Source organism: Staurois parvus, unplaced genomic scaffold (assembly GCF_062004578.1).
Source record: "Staurois parvus isolate SC_StPar_1 unplaced genomic scaffold, SC_StPar_1.0 ptg000261l, whole genome shotgun sequence".
Taxonomy (NCBI): Eukaryota; Metazoa; Chordata; class Amphibia; order Anura; family Ranidae; genus Staurois; species Staurois parvus.
Genome location: NW_028318057.1, coordinates 493,591 through 507,504, shown reverse-complemented (window position 1 = coordinate 507,504; position 13,914 = coordinate 493,591). Strand labels below are relative to the sequence as shown.

The window sequence follows — 13,914 nt, the reverse complement described above, 5'->3', positions numbered from 1 at the left end:
CCTATTGACTCCGGGCCCTTGGGCAGTGCACCCATTTCACATGCATAGAATATAATGGAAATCACACTGCAAATGGCAAGAAATCATTGAAAATCTTCACAAGTAGCAATAAGGTCTTCAGAAATCGCACACTGTACAATATGAAATCGCAGCAGAGTGACCGGGGACTTATACAGAAAATGGTTGTGAAGTATAGATAAGGGGGTGTTAGAAAAGAATCTGCCCTGCTGTCTAGGTACAGTCCTGGGCCTGTGGTCATCACATCGGAGGAAGGCCGCTCTACAAGGAGCAGTCCATGATGATGATGTGCTGAGCTGAGGGCACGCGCACAGCAGCAGCAGCAGCAGCGATCGTGTAGGGAGCCGGAGCGGGGGCGTGCATGGCACTGCGGGAATGCGCTGATCACGCTCTGCCTTTTGCCCTAATGCGGAGCCCTGCCTGCCTGTCACATACGCACTACACGCTCAGCCACAAGCCATCCTATTCAAGATACTGAAAGGGGAATGAAGTCCACATCCGAGCATCCAGCCTAGCAGAGGGCGTGAAAGAGCGACACCCACTCTGAGCAGAGCCCAGCCAGCAGCTGCTTCTACTGCATCCTTCTCAGCACCAGTGACAGCTGGCTCCGGATTTCTCTGCCTACCATCATCATGTACTCCTGTTCCTGAAGAAAGCCTCATCATCAACCTAAACATGTATTAGACGACTGGATCTGCTCTGTGCACCACCCATCCTGCAAGCTCCAGCCACTTGATCATCACAGCCTCATCCTCCCCATCCATCTAGGACAGAGGACAGACATCTGGGGTCCAGGACTGGAGGCAGCCTCATCCCAGGGCCTGCACATCAGCACCCCATCCAAGGAGATGACAGGTCAGCACTGCGGCTCTAGGTGGGAGGGGGCTCCTTACTATGGGCTAGGGTTGTCACTGAGCCTAGACATCCCTGCTGCTAAATGTCGATTTCTGGCTGCTGGCACCTTCAGGATCCATGTTCCTATAGCTGCTCTCCTTTCTTTGTGTGCATGCCTGCCCCTGCTCTCATCTTCCTCTGTCTTTGTGTGCTGCCTGCTGAATAGACTTCACATTACACAGCCCCTTCTGCTCTCCTGCACTGCTAGTGTACACTTCCAGCTCTTATCAGCTGTCACTTGTGCCCAGCAAAAGCATATCAGTGCTAAAGATGGCTATCCGTGTATGGACGCGCCAGGTTATACCTTCTTCATGGGCTCTATAACACCCCAGTCACATTAGGTGACACTTGGCATGCGATTTCAATGCCAGACGACTTGCAAATCGTATGCCAAGTCGCACCCTATCATCCGCTATTAGAGCGGTCATATCGGTGTGGTTCCGACTTGGTCGTAGTCGCACTGATTTCTAAAGTAGTGCATTCACTACTTTCGGTGCGATTTACATAGACATCTGATGTCTTGCAAATCGCAACTGAAATCGGCAGGTCACCCGATTTTGAAATCGTGCGACTTCACTGAAAGTCACATGATTTCAAAATCGGCTTTGATGTACCCGGGGGTTTAAAGAATATCTAAACCCATGGACAAAAAAATTGATAGTAGATGTGATGGCTGCATTTGTTTTTTTACATTTTTTCTTTTTTCTAATCAGGTATTCCTGCGATTAACACATTTCCTGTCTTAGGGTGATAACTGTACTGAGTAGCGTTGTCACCCTAGGACATGGAGGTGTGTTAGGACTACATAACACCTCCCCTCTCCATTCATAGATTGTAAGCTCTAACAAGCAGGGCCCTCTGATTCCTCCTGTATTGCATTGTATTGTATTGTACCTCATGTTGTAAAGCGCTACGTAAACTGTTGGCACTATAAAAATCTTGTGTAAGTCCTCATGTACACTGGACATTTTTGCAGTGGCTATTTTTGGCTTTTGGCATTTTTTTCTACAGCCAGTAAACCCCCCAGCATGTTATCCTATGTGTCCATGCACACATAGGCTGTAATCAACATTTTTTGGCTGGAAAACCCCCCAGAACTAGTGGGTTTCTAGAGGGGTTTTTTAGCTGTAAAAACGTAAAGTCCTAATGCACATTGGACATTTTGATAACGCTGGTAACCCTAGCTGTGTAAAGTCATGTCAAATACGTGCATTTTTCAGCCTTTTGTTAGCGTTTTTGTAATAACGTTTAGCGGCATTTAGCCACGAATAGCGGCATTTTCCCGCATTTTTCCGCATTTGTGTTTTTTAACTTTTTTTAATCAAAAAAATAAAATTTTTTGGTCAAAAAAAGTCCAAAAACACCAGTATGTGGCATTTACCGCATTTTTCAGCGTTACATCGCTTTTACAGCTAAAAAAACTCCTCTAGAAACCCACTAGTCCTCGGTCTTTTTTCCAGCCACAAAATGTTGATTACAGTATGTGTACATGGACACATAGGATAACATGCTGGGGAGTTTACTGGCTGTAGAAAAAAACATCAAAAGCCAAAAACAGCATCTGTAAAAACGTCCAGTGTGCATGAGGAATCCCACTGGTAAACACGGCAAACCGGAGTTTTTTGACCAAAAATTTAATTTTTTGTGTAAAAGCCACTAAAAATCGCAAACGTGGAAAAACGTGGCTAAACGCTAATGCAGAAATGTAGAAACATATGTTTTTAACATGACTTTATTCAGCTAACGCTACCAACATTTTAAAGCGCCCACTGTGCATGAGAAATAATAATTACAGGGGGAGGTGTTTTGTTGTCAACCAAGACTACTACCAATGCTAACTGATAACATTCCAGAAACAGAGAGTGCAGGAAGTTTTCAGCTCACAAGATTTATGTCTGGAAGGCTACCTTTTTATTTTGGTAAATGTTGAACAGATATAATAAAACACTTCAAATGTTATATTTGACAGACTGAAAGGGAGCACATAAGAGACCTGTATTGCTAGGGTTTACATACGCTAGGGCTGGTCCACACCACATGCAGTCCAGTGCATTTTTTTTTTCTGCATCATAAATGCAGGGATAGTATTTATTTATTTATTATAGGTACTTATATAGTGCCTTCAATTGACGCAGCACTTTACATATATATTGTACATTCACATCAGTCCCTAACCCTCAAGGGATGTACAATCTGAGGTTCCTAACTCACATTCATACATATACATACTAGGGCCAATTTAACCAGGAGCCAATTAACCTACCAGCATGTCTTTGGAGTGTGGGAAACCAGAGTACCCAGGGGAAACCCACAAAGGCACAGGGAGAACATCCAGGCGAACTCCAGGCAGGAGGTGCCATAGGTTATATGGTTGGCATAGTTCACACCAGAGCAGTCAGTACCAGTGTGTATTAGTGCCAGAAAAAAAGAAAAAAGTAGAACATTTGTTCTTGTTCACATATTTTCTTAGAAAGTACAAATATAATACAGAGATATAAACACAATGATGGCAATTGTAGGCTATAACAAATATAGTCTAACAAAAAGGCAGCAAGCATGGAGACAACCATGCATAGTCACATTTCTGTTAGAATTTGACATTAAAGGACAGGTTTCAAGGAAGATGGACCAAAGTAGGCGGGTAGTCTAGGTGTAGTTTGGAAGCTGATATAGAAGGGGGAAAGGCAGGGTTGGGTGATGCACTGAACTGTACTGGAACATGGTAAACACATAAAAAATGCACAAGAACGCACCAAAGATGCACCAGAACGCACATTTCATTATTTAGGATGAAGAAAAAAATGGGAAAAATGCAACGGAATGCATCAAAAATGCACATGCAGAAACACATCCAGAATGCATCCAAACTGTGAACCAGCCCTAAAGTGTAGAGCCTGATAACCAAAACAGTGGTTATTTGTTTATTTATTATCCTTTGCTTTCAAACAATTCTCCAACTTTACCCTGTCAGTAATAAAACACTGTATCAGATTCAGTTCATCCGAAGAGCTTTGGATATTTTTATCTAATACAATGTCCTCAAATATTGTCTGATTGAAATAGGCTGCAAGAGGCAATGAACTAGAGAGCAGGAAAGACCCAGATATCAAAAAATAACTAGTTATTCCTTAGCTATCACAGTAGAATTAAAGTGTGTGTACTCTTCCAGTATATTTCTCATATTTGCTCCCATAGGGTCTGTTAAATAGACCATTGAATGTGTTTTATTGTATCCGTTTGCAAAGAAAATTAGCTGTTCATCCAGCCAGAAATCCTGTGAGCTGAAAACTTCCTGTACGTTCTGCTTCTGGACTGTTATCAGTTAGCATTGTTCCCAGCTGTCTTAGTGGAATACAAAACACCTCCCCCTTTATCTCGGTTCACACTACTGCTACCTGAAAGTTGCGTGACATGCAGTGTCTTTGCCAGGCAACTTGAGAACTACTTTGAAGCATTTCTGAAGCAACTCTTAAGTGCCGCTGCGATTTGCAAATTGACAACGCACCTGAAAACACATCTAGTGAATGTCAGTATCCTAAGATGTGCGATTTGCTGCACCGCGATGCTACTTTCACACTGATGAGTTTTTGAAGCGTTTTTGCATTAAAAAAAGTGCCTGAAAAGCTCAAGAAAAATGCTTCCCTTTGTATGTGAATGTATATCTATGTATGTTTTCACACTGAGGCGTTGCGCTTCCGTTGCGGTAAAAAAAACTCCTACTTGCAGCATCTTTGGGACATGTTTAGTGAGTAAAAAAAAAATGCCTCTTCCCATTAACATCAATGGAAAACGCCTCAAAAACGCCTCTGAGAAGCGTTTTTGGTGCAATTTTTAAGTCAGCGCGGTAAAAACGCCTATGCATTTTTGCTTTGTTTTGCAGCGGATCAGTGTGAAAGTTGCCTTACGTAGTTCTTGCATTATTTTTTCTGCAGTTTTGTTGCAATTTCACATACATAGAATATAATGGAAATCGCACTGCAAATTACAAGAAATTGTTGAAAATCTTCACAAGTAGCAATAAAGTCTTCAGAAATCATATGTGAAATCGCGCTGAAATTGCACAATTTTAAATCGCAGCAGTGTGACCGGTGAATAAGGCTTGGTTCACACTGGATGTGATTTGTTTGCGATTTTCACCGTGTTTTCTGAAGATATCCCAATGATTTCTTGCATTTTCCATTGCGTTTTGCAGTGCGATTTCTATTGTAGTCTATATGTGAAATCGCAACAAACTGCAGAAAAAGTAATACAAGAACTACTTTTGAAATTGCGCTGCAGCAAATCGCGTATGTTAAAACACTCATATTCACATTCATTAGATCTGATTTCAGGTCCGATTTCAATTTCCAAATTGCACCTGAAATTGCGGCAGTGTGAACCAGGGCTAAAGCAACTTTCAGGGAATGCCTGGGTAAACTTCTTGTAATGTCAGATCACATCAATATACTGTCAGGTCCATAAATATTGGGACATCGACACAATTCTAACATTTTTGGCTCTATACACCACCACAATGGATTTGAAATGAAACTAACAAGATGTGCTTTAACTGCAGACTGTCAGCTTTAATTTGAGGGTATTTACATCCAAATCAGTTGAACGGTGTAGGAATTACAACAGTTTGCATATGTGCCTCCCACTTGTTAAGGGACCAAAAGTAATGGGACAATTGGCTTCTCAGCTGTTCCATGGCCAGGTGTGTGTTATTCCCTCATTATCCCAATTACAATGAGCAGATAAAAGGTCCAGAGTTCATTTCAAGTGTGCTATTTGCATTTGGAATCTGTTGCTGTCAACTCTCAAGATGAGATCCAAAGAGCTGTCACTATCAGCGAAGCAAGTCATCATTAGGCTGAAAAAACAAAACAAACCCATCAGAGAGACAGCAAAAACATTTGGCGTGGCCAAAACAACTGTTTGGAACATTCTTAAAAAGAAGGAACGCACCGGTGAGCTCAGCAACACCAAAAGACCTGGAAGACCACAGAAAACAACTGTGGTGGATGACTGAAGAATTCTTTCCCTGGTCACGAAAACACCCTTCACAACAATTGGCCAGATCAAGAACACTCTCCAGGAGGTAGGTGTATGTGTGTCAAAGTCAACAATCAAGAGAAGACTTCACCAGAGTGAATACAGAGGGTTCACCACAAGATGTAAACCATTGGTGACCCTCAAAAACAGGAAGGCCAGATTAGAGTTTGCCAAACGACATCTAAAAAAGCCTTCACAGTTCTGGAACAACATCCTATGGACAGATGAGACCAAGATCAACTTGTACCAGAGTGATGGGAAGAGAAGAGTATGGAGAAGGAAAGGAACTGCTCATGATCCTAAGCATACCACCTCATCAGTGAAGCATGGTGGTGGTAGTGTCATGGCGTGGGCATGTATGGCTGCCAATGGAACTGGTTCTCTTGTATTTATTGATGATGTGACTGCTGACAAAAGCAGCAGGATGAATTCTGAAGTGTTTCAGGCAATATTATCTGCTCATATTCAGCCAAATGCTTCACAACTCATTGGACGCCGCTTCACAGTGCAGATGGACAATGACCCAAAGCATACTGCAAAAGCAACCAAAGAGTTTTTTAAGGGAAAGAAGTGGAATGTTATGCAATGGCCAAGTCAATCACCTGACCTGAATCCGATTGAGCATACATTTCACTTGCTGAAGACAAAACTGAAGGGAAAATGCCCCAAGAACAAGCAGGAACTGAAGACAGTTGCAGTAGAGGCCTGGCAGAGCATCACAGGGATGAAACCCAGCGTCTGGTGATGTCTATGCATTCCAGACCTCAGTCTGTAATTGACTGCAAAGGATTTGCAACCAAGTATTAAAAAGTGAAAGTTTGATTTATGATTATTATCCTGTCCCATTACTTTTGGTCCCTTAACAAGTGGGAGGCACATAAGCAAACTGGTGTAATTCCTACACCGTTCACCTGATTTGGATGTAAATACCCTCAAATTAAAGCTGACAGTCTGCAGTTAAAGCACATCTTGTTCGTTTCATTTCAAATCCATTGTGGTGGTGTATGGAGCCAAAAATGTTAGAATTGTGTCGATGTCCCAATATTTATGGACCTGACTGTAGATGAGGATCTGACTTGGAGACGACTTCTATTAAAATCTATGGGCACAAGTCGGATAGAAGTCACCTTGAAGTAGTACAGGAACCTTTTCTAAAGTTAGAGCGACTTCAGTAGTGCTAATTAAGACGGCTCTCATTGACTAACATGGGATTTCACATGTCATGCGACTTGGGGTCTCACAAGTCGGATCCCAAGTTGCAGCAGTGTGAACTGAGTCTTACACAGGTTCACACCTAAGCATTTTCTGCAGCGTCTTGCAGAAACGCACTACAGACCAGTTAACATGATTTCCTACTGGACACGTTCACATCTCCGCGTTTTCACCTGGTGTGTTTTTTGGAAAGGGTCAGGGCTTTTTTGAATGCAAAAAGTTGCATTTTTGGTTCTATAGACTTCAATGGAAACGATGCAGAAAAGCATTCAGTGCATTTTTGCTGTGTTTTTGATGCATTTTTGATGAGTTTTACATTTTAAATCTGGAAACCTAGAAACAAGAAAAAAAATCGCAGCAAAAATACAGGTGCTAAAATGCTAAACGCAATGCAAAACGCAATGCAGAAACGGGTCAAACGCAAACTGCATAGGTGTGACCCTAGCCTTAGCCCCCGGTCACATCGGGTGCGATTTGGCATGCGATTTGTATACCATGAGACTTGCAAATCGTATGCCAAGTCGCACCCTATTTTCTGCTATTTGAGCGGTCATATTGGGGCAGTTCCAACTTGGTCGGATCTGCACCGATTTTATAAGTAGTACATGCACTACTTTTAGTGCGATTTGCATAGACATCTCTATCAGATGTTTTGCAAATTGCACCTGAAATCGGTGGGTCCCCCGACTTTGAAATCGTGCGACTTCAATGTAAATCGAATGATTTCAAAGTCGGGCTTGATGTGAACGGAGGGTTAATGTAGAACAGGGGGAGGTATTATATAGTTCTTACACCATATTATAGTTCTAACCAGGGGCGGACTGACAACTCATGGGGCCCCCGGGCAATAGGGGATCATGGGGCCCCTGTGCCCTTGCCAAAACTCAAAAAAGCCTATGAAAAAGGTACCAGGGGCATCTCATGGGGCCCCCTACTGACACCAGGCCCTCAGGCAGTGCCCGAGTTTCCAAATGGTCAGTCTGCCCCTGGTTCTAACACACTTCCTGTCCTGGGGTGACAATGCTGCTCAGGACGGTTGAGGTATTAGCAGGATTACCAGGTTAAAATAAATGAAATAACAGTGAAAAGGGAAACAAATGCAGCCATGTCATCTAAGGGCTCGTTCACACTTGACTTTATTTCTAACTCTTGCCAAATGCCCCTATAGAGTTTGACAGCTGTTAGACAGGCGTTTGTGAAGCGTTTTTAATGCTCCTCAAACTCTCCCAAAACGCCCCATGCGCAGTTTTGAGGCGGTTGATAGGCGTTTGCCAAGCGTTAAAACCGCACCACAAACTTCTATAATGAAGATAAATGGTTTTAACGCTCCGCAACTGCGTCGCAAGCGCACCGCAAGCTCCTGCCAGGCGTTTGCGGAGCGGCACCATAGACTTGAATGGGAGGCTTCAACTCCTGACTCAACAAGAGGCGTCAGTTTTGCTGCAACGCAACACAACGCGACGCTGACGCTTCTGTGTGAAAAGCACTGTTAAAAATGCTTCCCAAACGCCTGTCTGATGCCTGCTGACAAAGCTAGTGTGAACGTAGCCTAAGGACTGGTAAGCTGCAATTTTTGTTCTTGATGGGTGAGCTATCGATGGATGATTATTTCTGAATATTTTTTTTCTTTAATATTTAGTGATGACAAATTACGTAGCTCTTTACATACTGTGCATTTATATTTACAGAATTGTCAGAGAGTAGTAAAGCAAGTTTTACAGTCTTCCCTTATTTTATATCCATTTTTTAATATGGTTTCTGGTGATTTTATCAGTCAAATCTAGTTACTAGGTCTACGGCACATTTATAGAACCATCTGCAGGAAGTTCACTATTCCGTAATGATCCTGTAGAAAGCAATTAACCATTATGGATAATGGAAGGCTGGTGACTTGCGGTGCAGCTGGTAGTAACAGCTGAGTGGCCTGTTGTGTGTCAGTAACGTATATCAGTATAAGCTGATATAGGAAAGAAGGTAGTTACAAGTTTTCAGAACATTGAGGGGGAGATTTACTAAGAGTGGTGCACTCAGAGTCTAGTGCAGCTGTGCTTGGTAGCCAATCAGCTTCTAACTTCAGCTTGTTCAAGTAAGCATTGGCAATAAAACCTGGAAGCTGATTGGTTTCTTTGCAGAGCTGCTCCGGATTTTGCAGGCTCCAGGTTTAGTAAACAATCCCCTATATGTCTAATGTTGAAGAGTGGCTTGTGCAATTGGCTTTTTACATGGTAACTGTAATGTTTTCATATAGGCCTGTGACATCGACTAAGTAACTATCTGTGCATTGCAGAGTGATTTTGCATTTCTGTATTGACTAAAAATATAACATTGGATTCCACTTTTAGAAAATAAGACCAGCACCCACAGGGAGATTTTAAGACTGGGGGTCCACTCTCGCTGACCTAGTACATTTTTTTCAACATGACACAACTACAGTCTTTATCCAATAACATTACCTCTATTTCTATGCCACAAATTAGCACAAAACAATAATAATTCACACTATATCTATAATACAATCCTATACACACATATATCCATATCTATATATATATGTATATATATATATATTATTATTATTATTGTACAGGATTTATATAGCATTTATATAGCACAAACAGTTTGCACTTTACAATATAACGGGAGACAATACAGCAACAATACAGTTCAACACAAGAGGGATAGGAGGGCCCTGCTCCTTGGAGCTTACAATCTAAGAGGGAGGAGCTAGTGGCACAAAAGGTAGTAACTGTGGGAGATGGACTGGTAGGAGGAGTAGAATATTCTATTATTAGCTGAGGGCAGGATAGGCTTTCCTGAAGAGATAGGTTTTCAGAGATTGCATAAAAGTGAGCAGAGTAGGCGATAGTCTGATAAATTGGGGTAGAGAGTTCCAGAGAACGGGGGACGCTCTGGAGAAGTCATGAAAACGAGCATGGGAGGAGGAGACAAGGGAGCTAGAGAGCAGGAGGTCGTGTGAGGAGCGGAGAGTACGGTTTGGGTGATATTTGGAGACAAGATCGTTGATGTAATTTGGGGCAGAGTTATAAATGGCTTTATATGTTATTCTTAATGTTTTGAATTTTATCCGTTGGGCAATGGGAAGCCAGTGGAGGGATTGGTAGAGAGGGGTGGCAGATACGGAACGGTTAGTAAGGTGGATGAGTCTGGCAGCATTATTCATGATATATACATATAAAAATGTAATTGCTAATAATTAATTGTTTTTTTAATACTGTACAGTATTTATATTGGTCATGTCTGATTTATACATTATTGTGTTCAGTGAGCAACAAAAAGATTTATATAACAAAGGGGGAGAAACATATGACAGGAAAATTGAAAATACATTACTTTGTCAAGCAATTGTCACTTACTCTGATGATGATTATGACCAGTGGTTGAAAATATTGCTTTACCCAGTCCTCAAGATGATGCCATTAGTTAGGTAGAGTTTGGGGGTTATTGTGCTCTTTCACTGCACCCACAACATTCTCAGCCTAAAATGTCGACCTTTAACCCCTTTGTAATATCTTATATAATTAATGGCTTTGTTACCCTTTGGTCTTGTTCGCACTGGTGAGGTGTCTTGTGTTTTCCTGCATCAGATCAATGCCAGTCACTGCAAGGGCACAGAGAAAACAATTGCTTTCTATGTTCCCTGTTCACATTGCAACAAAGCCCTTGGGTGCTGAGCAGAGTGATGCAGAAAAATGCATATGGCTGCATTTTTCCACAATGGACCAAAGCTCATCTGAAGGCTCTGTGTACTCTGTTTATACGCACTGCACTGCAGCGGTGTATAGAAATGAAAAAAATTTCTTTCTGACATTTTAATAAGGCTGAAAGGACATTCGTTGCGACACTCTTTCATGAACTTTCAACTGACATCTGTCCACACAGTAAAACCGTATGTTTTACTGTGCAGGCCAGTGAGAATGGGCCTTTCATTTTTCAGTCTTGCAGCTCTATCTTTTGCCTCTAATGGATACCTGATCTCTCCATAAAGAGGACCTGTCGTATGCCCAGTGCTATCACACAGGGCACTTGTTAGCCTTCTTGTAATAGCAATAAAGCTAAATGAAAAAAAGTGAAAAAATAAATAAATTATAATAAAATATATTAAAAGAATAATAAAAAAAAATAACCTCGTTGACCTGTACACAAATGCAAACACATGCACAGGATGTACAAGTATACAGTATGTAAACCATAATGGTACCTCACATTTGAGAAATTAGTGAGAGCAATAAATCTAGGGCCATAATTCAAGGTTAAAACAATTCTAATATATTTTTTTTTAATAACAAACATGTCATACATACCTGCTCTGTGCAATGGTTTTGCACAGAGCACCCCTGATTATCCTCTTCTGGGGTCCTCCACTGGTGCTCCTGGACTTTCTCCCCCCAGTGCCCACCAAAACAAGCTGCTTGCTATAGAGGCCCTTGTGAGGGCTCGCTCCTGAGCTACATCTACCGTGTTTCCCCGAAAATAAGACACTGTCTTATATTTTTTTTGGCTCAAAAAAAAGGTGTTGCAGAGGTGAATTGACAGGTGAGTTTCAGACAGGGTGCAGAGATGAGCCACAGACAGGGTGCAGGGGTGAGATGCAGACAGGGGATGCAGAAGTGAGCTTCGGGTCCTATCTTCCCACACAGTGCACCAAGCGCACTCACCACATGCATTAGGCTGCAGGATGAGATGCCCTGCCCCACCCCTAAACACACTGCACCCTCAGATATCTGTTCCTTCCCTGTCCCACAGTGAGTACAGAGGTAGGGGGGTTGTGTGGGAGCAGATGGTGCTGTTACTTACAAGAGGGATTGTCACTTGGAAACACAAAAGCCGCGTTTCTGTGCTTATAGGAGACAGTAGATATTGGTGTACACAGGGCCAGTGCCAGAGGTGGTGGAACAGCTGATCACAACTAGGTCTTATTTTCGGGGTAAGTCTTATACTTCAGCAATTCCCAAAAATAGTACTAGGTCTTATTTTTGGGGTTGGTCTTATTTTGGGGGAAACAGGGTATGTGTTCATAAGACACACAGAGCATGGCTCTGCCCCATCTCCCACTCCTTCCTCACTGGCTGTGATTGATAGCAGCTGTCTCTAAGCCAGTGAGAAGTGAGAGAGCCTTGACTCTTGTGCACATCACTGGATCGAGATCAAGCTCAGGTGAGTTTAAGGAGGGGCTGGTGGGACATGTAATGTTAAGACTTGGCATGCTTGGTATCTATCTACTCTCTGTAATCCTGTCTTTTATATTTTACAAAAAAAAACTGGGTTTTATATCGTGGTTTTTTTTTTTTTTGCACTAAAATTCATTGTAGTGTATTTTGTCTTTCAAGAAAGTCCTTATAAACCAAACTTCTGCTGATATCCCTCTCTGTAGTAAGTAACATAAGACAATACAGAATATGCTGAACAAGAGAAGATCATAATCTTTTTTAAGATTTGTACCTTACAAATAAAACTCATTCTCAAGACACCCGAGTGCAGAAGTACTTATTGTCCTAAAAATCCTATAGCAAAAATTAAGATGGTTTTTACATGCCATACATTTCAAATCAGTGCAGTCTTCATTCTCCATCAAATCATCATTTACATATTTTGGCTTCTTTAGAAATGGATAATTTTCTTTGAAACTAAGAAGTTGAACCTTAAAGCCCAACTCCAGGAAAATTAAAAAAAAAACACCTTTGAAGTAGGCTCCCCTCCCCCCACACTGCAATACTTATGGGTTACTGTACAATCAGTATTTAAATTAGCTCCGACCAGTTCCAGCGTTCACCTCCTCTGCCCAAAGCTGTGGTCTGTGGGCAGAGCCTCAGCGACATTACGTACAACACAGGGACATTACCCCTGAATTGTACATTGAGGCGGCTGGAATGAGACTGAAGCAGGTTGCAGTATCCAGTACAGCTGCAGAAGACTTGTAGCAGTGCTGGAAGGAGCCTGCTGGAGTGAGGAATAAGGTAAGTATTGTTTTTATGTATGTATTCCTCAATCCTCTCCTCTTAAACTAAACAAGCATTTAACATCCTTGCAGTTTGTGTGCGTGTGTGTTTGTGGGGGGGGGGGGGACTGCAAGGGTGGATTTTTTAAATTTTCTTGGAGTTGGGCTTTAAAGTCAATCAATATCAAGTACCCTCTACTGTGTTTCAGTAGCTTGCAAGCTATGATCTAAATATGTTTATGTATATTTTTTACAAATCCCAGCATTACTATTCCAGTTACTAGTGTTTCAGTGCCCCCCCCCAAAAAAAAAAAACACAAGAAACATTCTTACCCTAGGAGTAGGGTAGGAGTATTATTTGTTCATCCTCATTCAATTATTTGAATCACTTTATTTAGTCTTTTTTGGCTCACGTACTAAAGAAGATTCCTGCTCAAATCCCAGCAGTTGCAGAAGTAATTCACTGAACCTCCAGCCAAGCCCACAAATCCAAACAGTCCAGAGTTGAGTGCATATACTGTATATTTTCTGCATATAAATCTATGTATTTTGGATGTTCCAGCTACTCTCAAAATAGCTCTTTTGTCTATGTCCCCTGGACCCATTTCCAAAATAAAAATGGTATCTTGCAGCATTGCCTGCTGGCATCCAGAGTTGTTATCTCTCGTCACTGGATGTCTGCACCCCCCCTTCGCTTGTGAAATGGGCCCAGGTTCTTAACGACTATTGGTGATATGAATGGTGGCTGAGGATAGTGCGAATCCAGAAAAAGTCCGCACTACTTGGACCTGCTGGTGAGC

The 13,914-nt window shown here is 42.0% G+C and overlaps 1 protein-coding gene across 23 annotated transcripts in view; it reads left to right on the top strand.

Annotated features, from left to right (window-relative positions):
- Positions 1–366: 366 nt before the first annotated feature.
- Positions 367–13,914, top strand: part of NFASC (neurofascin) — a 222,619-nt gene continuing 209,071 nt past the window's right edge. For 10 of the 23 annotated variants that reach the window (XM_089681122.1, XM_089681126.1, XM_089681138.1 and 7 more), the window contains exon 1: positions 369–873. The gene's annotated coding sequence lies outside the window, so the exon portion shown is untranslated. Of the gene's footprint in view, positions 893–13,914 lie in introns of all 23 variants that reach the window. The other 13 variants (XM_089681139.1, XM_089681142.1, XM_089681143.1 and 10 more) reach the window with 4 other exon arrangements.